This window comes from Galeopterus variegatus, unplaced genomic scaffold (assembly GCF_000696425.1).
Source record: "Galeopterus variegatus unplaced genomic scaffold, G_variegatus-3.0.2 Scaffold1951, whole genome shotgun sequence".
NCBI classification, from domain to species: Eukaryota; Metazoa; Chordata; class Mammalia; order Dermoptera; family Cynocephalidae; genus Galeopterus; species Galeopterus variegatus.
In genome coordinates, this window is record NW_007728062.1 from 320,307 (window position 1) to 329,407 (window position 9,101).

Here is a 9,101-nt window from a genome sequence, read left to right on the forward strand (position 1 = left end):
CCGGGGCTCCGGCGCGGGGCAGCGTCCCCGGCGCCCGGGCAGAGGCTCGCTCCGTGCGCAGTTCCCCCCACGGTCCCCCCTCATTTGCCTTTGTGTGGAGCCTGACCCGCCGGCTCCCGGCCGCGGGGATCCGGCCGCCGCGCGGGCTGGGGAGCTGCCGGAGGCGCTCTCCCCGCCGCGGCGTTGCCCCAGACTCACCCTCAGCGAGGCACAGAGTCGCCCAGTGCCCGTCCGGCTCTCACTTGCCCCGGCGCTGTCTCTATGGAGCTCAATGTACTGCAATGGCTGTGAGAGCGGGAGCCAGACGCAGCCTCCTCACTCTCTCCGCTCTGTAACATTACTCTCCAGCCAGCGCGGCTCCTATTGGCTACCGCCAACTCACGGGGCTCGCTCATTGGCCCGATACCTCCCATTGTCCTGACCAGAGCCCGTTTGCTATTGGCTGTCTCCGAGGACACGTCATCAAGGATTGAAACAGCGCGCAAATCTGAATGTGTGTGTATGCCGGGCAAAGAGGCTGAGGCGGGAGAGGCAGAGGCAGAGGCAGCAGCTGCTACGGGAAAGCAGAGCTCTATGGTGTAAGTGTGCATGTGTCTAACCCAAGCCAGCCCCACACCGGAGCGGCCGCCGGAGCGAAAAGGGCCTGACTTTTCCACAAGTGTCTCCAGCTCCTCAGGCAAAAGAGACACCCACAGGCCTCGCCCCCCCTTCTTACCCCAAACTCACGCCAAAGCCGTTGAGATAAGAGGCCCCAGGCTTTTAATAGATCTTCAAAAGTGAGGGCGACAGCATGAGATCGTGTCCCCCTGAAAATTGGGGTCTCTGCTAGTGCAGAAGGGCGAAGGCAGCCAAGACTCGAGCCCCTCAACAGCCTATGGTTGCATTACAGTTTAGGTCTCTGGAAAGGTCGGGCTTCTGTAAGAAGGTGACACTATCCAGCCAGCCGGGTTTAAAATACCCCTTTTCTGGGGTCATGGGTCGTCATGTCAGGCTTGCTGAAATCTTGACTCGCTGAGCAGGCATTCAGTTTCATCCTTTTTCTTGGTTTGATCGAGTTTCACAGCATGTCTGGAACTTTTTATATAAATACAAAGCGGTGTCTTAACTTCCTGGAAATCAAATAATTATTGCATGTAATTAAAGCACAGCCACTTCTTTTTGATATGGGGTACTCTGGCAGGAAATGTTTGTGAGGGCCTGCTAGAATTAGCAAATTCATTAGAGACCGCAGTTTTAACTGTTTGGCTATTTTATTTGACTTGGTGTGGATTACTGTTATAATCAAACGAATCCTTGTGATGCTATCTTTCCCTCCCATCACACCACTTAGTGCATCCATGTAACTGCTCTAGGATTACAGGAGTTGTAGGTGTATTGTTACCCGAAGGATTAGATGAAGGCAGAGAGTGCATATGCCCAAATCCACAGTCTGTGGTTTCTTTAACTCACCAAGCTGGCTGGTATTAATAGACCTGCTTATGTCTGTAAAGAAAATGTGCTAGCTGTAATGACCAGTTTTGAAGACCATACAGTAATATCAGTCCTTCATGAAACTACTATCTATTCTTTTTGGCCTGAGCAGACCACACCCCTATTCAGTTTTAACAGACTTCCTTTTTTTTCACTCTCTAATGTTATGTTTATACACTTCCAAATCCAACAGCGGATTCCTCCAAATGTAATAGGTCAAGTTAAAACTAACCACTTACATTGTGTTAGTTTAATTGACTTCTAAGCATCCATAACCTAATATATTTGCTCAGGTTTATTAAGCTATTTGAGTTAGGCTTAGATAACTTTTTCTAATCTATAGTTTTATACTTTTCTAATCTATAGTTTTAATTTATAGTCTTTTTCTAATCCATACTTTTTTTAATCTATAGTTTTAATTTATAGTCTTTTTCTAATCCATACTTTTTTTAATCTATAGTTTTAATGTTTATTATTTTTTTATAGAAAAAACACACTATTGGCTTTAGTGATTACAGTCTTGGTGAATGGATAATATACCACACATGAACATGAAAAATACTGTAATATTATAGACACATAAACTGGTATAATGCACATGCAGTATTTAAAAAGTAAACATCTAAAGTTAACTTTTATATTGTTATTTTCACATCAATTTACTCATCTGTACTTCCCTCTGCTAAACTAGTTATTTATTTCAATCCTGTTTTATCTTCTCAATTCCTTATGTTACAAAATACTCATGAGAATGATTAAGATGCTTTCCATGGCTTCCATTATATTAAAATTTGACTGTTAGTTGAATATGGCACTACCAATATTTCCCAATATTTGCACTGGACCAGCCACACACTTTACCAGTTGTCTATAACAGACTACTCCATAAGTTTATGGCCACAGAACAACATGACAGCACTGGGCCTACACAAGGTTTCTATTTTGGCAGGATTGTATGGTGAGTAACAGGCACTGGAATTAAACAGACCTGGGTTCAAATCCCAGCTGTGCTACTTATTAGTTGTATGATCTTGGGCAAGTTTTGAAACCTCTCTGTGGTTTAATTTGCTCAGCTATAAAATGGAGGCAACCATAGGGCTGTTGCAATGATTGAACTTTTTTTTTTTTTCCTTTTTGTCTTTTTTCGTGTCCGGCAACGGATCGCAACCCTCAGTGTCGTGCCCGTACCGGACCGGGACCGACAATGGGATCACAACCCTCGGTGTTGCTCCCGCACCTTGCTCAGCCAGTGAGCGGGAACCGGTGGGATCCGAACCCTCGGCGGGAGCGCCCCCGCGCTTCCCAAGTGGCGCACTGTAGCAGTGCGCCACCGGGCCGGCCCGAACTTTTTTTTAAGATGTAAAATTATGCAGATCCTTTCAATCCCATAATTTAGAAAACCTCGAGAGCAGTTAACCCTGACTTTTTCTTCGTATTTTAACTTTATATGAGGGCAGTGGTTGTAAATTACTTAAGTTTTTTTTTTTTTTTTTTAAATCCTAACCTCAAACAGTACTCATTTTCCTCCAGTCTGGTAAATGGTACCTTTATTTATTCTCAAGTGTAACAGAGGCCATGTCAGAAAGAAGAGTTTAAAAACCTCCCCTTACAGGCATTTTAGTTCTTATATTTTTCCATGATATAGTCAGGGAAGGACTTAAAAAAGAAAGAGTTTATTTTAACATAAACCCTACAACTTCTTGCTCTAATCCTGCAACCTTGATGTTGACTTATTTGTGATGTTAGACCCTTTCCTTCTTCCACATGAATTTTTAGCCAAAAATTGACATATATTTTACTTTAGAGTTATTAGGAGTCTTAACCCAAATCACAAAGTTATCTCAATGACAAAGCCTGAATAAACTCTGTGTGCCTAATTTAGCCAACTGAATTACAGATCTTTATTAATATAGTTTATGCCCTTCCTTGCTCCCCTCCAGGATACGTTTCAATGACAAAGCCTGAATAAACTCTGTGTGCCTAATTTAGCCAACTGAATTACAGATCTTTTTTAATATAGTTTATGCCCTTCCTTGCTCCCCTCCAGGATACGTTAAGTGCCACCCTTATCCAGTTCCATAATATTCTGAACATTTGTTACTACATTCACAATTGTAATTATCTAGTTATGTGTCTCTCTGCACTGCACCCTTAAAGGCAGAGGCCATGTCTTATCCTAGTATCCCAGGCACCTAACACAGTGCCTATCATAGAGCAGGCACTAAATAATGTCTGTTAAATAAATGAACTAATAGGTGAAAGAGTACTTACTGCAAATTATTGTTTTAATCTTCCTCTTCCATCTTTGGGTCTAAGTATTCGGGTCTTTCTAAGTCAAAAGGCAGGAAAATAAAATAATAAGTAATAAGTAAGTGTTAGGATACTAAGATTGAGGGTAATTGCCAATTACACCTCACTGATATAACTTAAAAAGGGGGAGGTAGAGTTAGGAGTAAGAGGAGATCTCAGTTGTAGATAAACACACACAGTCTTAGTATTAACTGGTTCCCAATTAGGCCAGGGTTATTCCCTGTTGGATTCGGTAAACTATGGCAAGCCAAATAAGAATTTAATCACAGAAAACTGCAAGAATGTCTGCCCAAAGGTTTCTTCCAATAGGCTTTTGAAACTTTAATGTAAAAAAATACAAAATGCAGACAGGGGGCTCTAAGTCTTTCATTGGCTGAAAGATATCGATTCCTCCCTGGTGCAATGAATCCTTAAGTCAGGCTATGTGAATTCTCTTGTCTCCTTCGCAAAAAGAGCCAGTTTCTGAAAAGCAGTAGAAACAGTAAACCCAAATGTCTGATGAGGTCAACCATACTTAGGATCACACATACTGAAAACTTTCTTTTTCTTTAGGGTGGTGAAAATAAAGGAGAGGATAGGGAAAAAAAGAAAAGAAAAAAAAGGAAAGAGGAATTCAGGAAAAGAAGAGACTGCAGGTTTGTGAACTCCAGACTGGAAGTGAAGAGACTGAGTTCTAACATCCTCTGCCCCCCAATTCACCATGCATGGACCTCTAGTAGCCACTAAGTTCTTTGCTCAGTTTTTCCAATACTTACGTGGGGCTATTGCTACTTTATCTAACTCGAAAGGATATTTCATGACTAAATGGACAGGCACAAAAGACCAGAGGAGAGGGAGAAAGGCAGTGTTACATTTGTCAATGTGGAGAGGGAGAAACTCCTCCCCAGTTGCTTAAGTACTTTCCTGCCTCTGTCTGGGTTTTCTGTTGGCTCTTAGGTGGGGAAATCAGTGGCTTCAGCTGTGGGCATATTAATGGCTGAGGCAGAGAAAGTGGTATCAAAGCTAGTTTATACCGATAATTTCCCTAGAATTGGAATCTTTCACTGGCTAGTAAGGGAGAAATGTCATACCTTTCCTTAATAAGGGGTCTGTTCTCAGATTAATCAAAGAATGATACACATGGAAAGGGGAAAACTCATTAATAAAAGTTTTTACAAAATGATGGTCTAAATTCAGAAAAATATCACCATTTTAGGTCGTGATCTCAAGAACACATCACCAGATCAAATTCAGCTGCCCTATTAAAAGTATCAGTATAGAAACATCCCATTGTACCCTATAAAAATGAGGGACCTTCGAAAAGTTTGTGGAAAGATTCACTTTATCTTTAACTCTATTTTTCCACGAACTTTTTGAGGTACTCTCATATATACAATTATTATTTGTAAATTAAAAATAAAATAAAAATTGCCTTACACCTTAAGAATAAATTTCTTATTATACACCCATGAGGATGGCTGTAATCAAAAAGACAAGACAATCAAAAGTATGGGTGAGCACGTGGAGAAAGAAATCAGAATCCTTATACTTTGCTGGTAGGAATGTAAAATGGTGCAGGCACTTTGGAAACAGTCTGGCAGTTGCTCAAAAGATTGAACACAGAAGGGGCTAGCCTGTAAGCTCAGTTGGTTAGAGCATGGTGCTGATAACACAAAGGGCCAGGGTTTCATCCCTGTACTGGCTCAGTCCATTCCTAGGTATATACACGAGAGAAACAAAAACATGTCCACACAAAAATTTGTACATGAATGTTCGTAGCAGCATTATTTGTAATAGCCGAAAAGTGGAAACAACCCAAATGTCCATCAACTGATGAGTAGATAAAAAAATTGTGGTATATTCATTCAATTGAATATTATTTGACAATGAAGAGGGATGAAGTACTGATGCAGGCTACAACATGGATGAAACATTATCCTAAGTGAAAGAGGCCAGAAACAAAAAGGCCACATATTGTACCATTCCATTTATATGAAATGTCCAGAACAGGAAATTTTATAAAGACGAAAAATAGATTAGTGGTTGCCAGGGTTTGGGGGAAAGGGAGCGCCTGCTAATGGCTATGGGGTTTCTTTTAGGAGGACAAAAATGTTCTAATTTGATTATTGTAATGGTTGCACCACCCTTTGAAAATGCTGAAAACCATTGAATTGTACATTTTAAAGTGAGTAAACTGTATGGTGTGTGAATTATATTTTGATGAAGCTGTTTTCAAAAAAGGAATAAATGTCTTATGAGTGGTTTTGGTTAACCAAACAAAGAAAGGGACAATGGAACACTACCTACTTGCCAATTTTATCCAATTTCTTCCTGTTGTCTGTAGTGTTTAACAGCTTGTGAAAATGATGTCCTTTCCAAACAAAGAAAGGGACAATGGAACACTACCTACTTGCCAATTTTATCCAATTTCTTCCTGCTGTCTGTAGTGTTTAACAGCTTGTGAAAATGATGTCCTTTCTCTTCATTAGGTGAAAATTTCATTTATTATTGGAGTTATATGTTTTATGCATAAAGTGTATTTTTGCTACAAAACAGTAATTTTAAAAGAGCGCTTTCTAGGGATACCTTGGGAGGTTTTTCTTGAGAGCCTGGGTGACTGCAATAAGTAATCAGAGCCAGGAAAGGTGAGGTCAGACAGCACCAACTCAGCCCTCTGGCCCTATCTGACCCACAGATGTTTCAGTTGGCCAATGCCGTGTGTTAAAAGTTGGAAATTTTCACATTAAAAATCAAGATGTTTGGCTTCTTTTTGAAAAATCAGAGGTCTGATAAGCTTGAGCAGGATGAGGATCTTGTGGAGTAAATAGTGGCTGCCTCTGTCAAAGGGGTATGTGATCTCTAGTTTGCCACAGTCTCCACCGTTCCCTAAGCAGCCTACCTGACTTCTCATTCAGTCATGTCACTTGCCTGGCCCCTGTAGTCATTTGAGTTTGCAACGCCTAAGTTAGGTACTTAGTATTTCATATGACTATGAACTGAGATTGTGAAATTTTCTTGATTAGAAATTCCTTTTACAGGAAACACTTACTGTTGTCACACAGAACATAGAATGGGAATGTAGAAGGGCCCCTCAGGTTAGAAATTGAATGATGTTTGGTGATATCATAGGCAGAATGTACTCTCGAGATGAGGGATAGAGTCTGGTTGTGCTGCAGAGAGAGGATGCCTTATGGCCCAGACAAAAAGACTGGAAAATAAGCTTTATTCATCATGTGTCTCCCATGTGCTAAGCACTATACATAGATTATTTCATTTAATCCTCACAGCAGGGGGAAGGGGAACAGGGATAGGGAGTAATTAGGTAAAGGATACAAAAGGTAATTACAATTTTTAATGATGAACTTGCTAATAATGTTGATTTGATCATCACGTAGTGTACACAAATACTGATAGTCAACTCTGTACCCCATAAATATGTATAAATAAAAATAATTAATAAAAAAAAAATCCTCACAGCAACTCCATGAAGCCAGGATGCTCATCTCTCTTTTACAGATAATGCTAACGAGGCTCAGAGAGATCTATTAAGTTGTCCAAGGTCACACAGCTAGGGAGAGAGCAATAATATTGACCCAGTTCTGACTTCAAAGCTAATGTTTTCTCCATTAAGCCACGTGACCTCACAGTTACTAGCCTAGGTAAGAGGCTAGGCTAAAAACTGTATCATATTTCCACACCTAAACATGCCTCATATCTCCATGGGAAACCTGACATGAGTTTGAAACACACAGTTTACAGCCTTGGTTTTCAAGGTATTTGAATAGGACCATACAATTTGCATACATAAAATCTGAAAAAAAATTCATGAAATAATATCTACCATTATTTGGATGGACTGATTTTTTAAAAAAATATTTTAAATTTCCCAACCCATCAATAGGTCCTGCAGTTTGAAAAACACTGGGTAAAAGCAATAATAAAGCAACCTGGTTTCCCATCCAGGGCAACGTCTGCTCAAACTGACAAGTGCAGGTGCTGAGGCTGATTGAATGGGGCCCAGAGGAGCAGGCTGGGAGAGATGCCGAGCACCCAGTCTGCAGCCAAGCTCCCCAGCAGGCCAGATGATGCTGGGGCCAGCCCTGTAGGCCTGTCCCAAGCCCAGAGAAGACACTGAAGATGGGAAAGGGGACTGCCTGCTGTGCCAGAGAGGCCCAGGACAAAAATGGGCATTCCAGGACAGAGGTCTCCAGGAAGTGCAAAGAAGATGCCTGCAAATCCCCTAGAAGACCTGACAAATATCTTCCTCATCTGGGTGAGCTTCCTCACCTTGGATTTGCCTCTAACCAAAGTCAGAGGCAAGAACCACAGGAGTGCCTCTGCCAATGGGTAGCTGGTGCAGTTGGGACAATGGCCTCACCATCCAAGAGGCAGGTCCTTTTGTTTAAAAACCATGGAGTGTCCAAAGTGGCTTGTGACTGCCAATCCAGAAGGTGACTGCCAATCCATAACTGTTGTTCACGAAGGTGTTAATGTAAAAAGAAAAAAAAAAATCAGCATCAAAAAACTCATATGCTTTTTCTGAAAGGTTGCTGTTGATCCTTGTTCTGAGGTTTCCTTTTGACTTCCAGGAATGGAAATAAGGAAGTAGGAAGGAGATAGCATGATTTAGTAGATTCTAACATAAGTTCTACCAGCAAATCGATAGTCATGTTTAGAAACAGAACTCTACCTTGAAAATATAGATGGCATTTGACCAGTGATTTTGCTTCTAGGAAATATTCAGAAAATAATCAGAAATAAGTAAAATGCACAAGTATACTTAAGAATATCGATTGCAGCATTATTAATAATGTGGAAACAACCTAGATGTCGATGAGAGGGCTTGGTTAAATAAATTTTTGTCCATCTTTATGATAGATTACTATTATGCCATTATCAAATTGTTATAAATAGTAAACTTAATGCTAGGCAAAAATATACGTAATATGAGAAAAACTATTTCACAAGGATCCCTGGTTCGAAAAAAAAGTGTGTGAATACATAAAAGACTGAAAATATATACTAGAAAATGTTAATAGCATTTATTTCTGGTGGAAGCTAATCTTTGTTTTCTTCTTATATTCTTCAGTAATTCCCAAGTTTCGTACAACCAAAGTATATTACTTCTATAATTATAAATAAAACCCCCAATTTTTTTTCTTTTTTTAATAAAGATGACTGGTAAGGGGATCTTAACCCTTTTGACTTGGTGTTGTCAGCACCAGGTTCTCCCAAGTGAGCTAACCGGCCATTCCTATATAGGGATCTGAACCTTTGGCCTTGGTGTTATCAGCACCGCACTCTCCCAAGTGAGCCACGGGCTGGCCCCAGACCCCCCCCCC

At 40.7% G+C, this 9,101-nt stretch overlaps 1 protein-coding gene across 1 annotated transcript in view; it reads right to left on the reverse strand.

Moving 5' to 3' along the window:
- The window catches only part of HMGB1 (high mobility group box 1), a 6,551-nt gene extending 6,210 nt beyond the window's left edge, over positions 1 to 341 (reverse strand). Inside the window, exon 1 of the mRNA XM_008579738.1 lies at positions 199 to 341. The gene's annotated coding sequence lies outside the window, so the exon portion shown is untranslated. The remainder of the gene's footprint in view (positions 1 to 198) is intronic.
- Between the last annotated feature and the right edge of the window lie 8,760 nt (positions 342 to 9,101).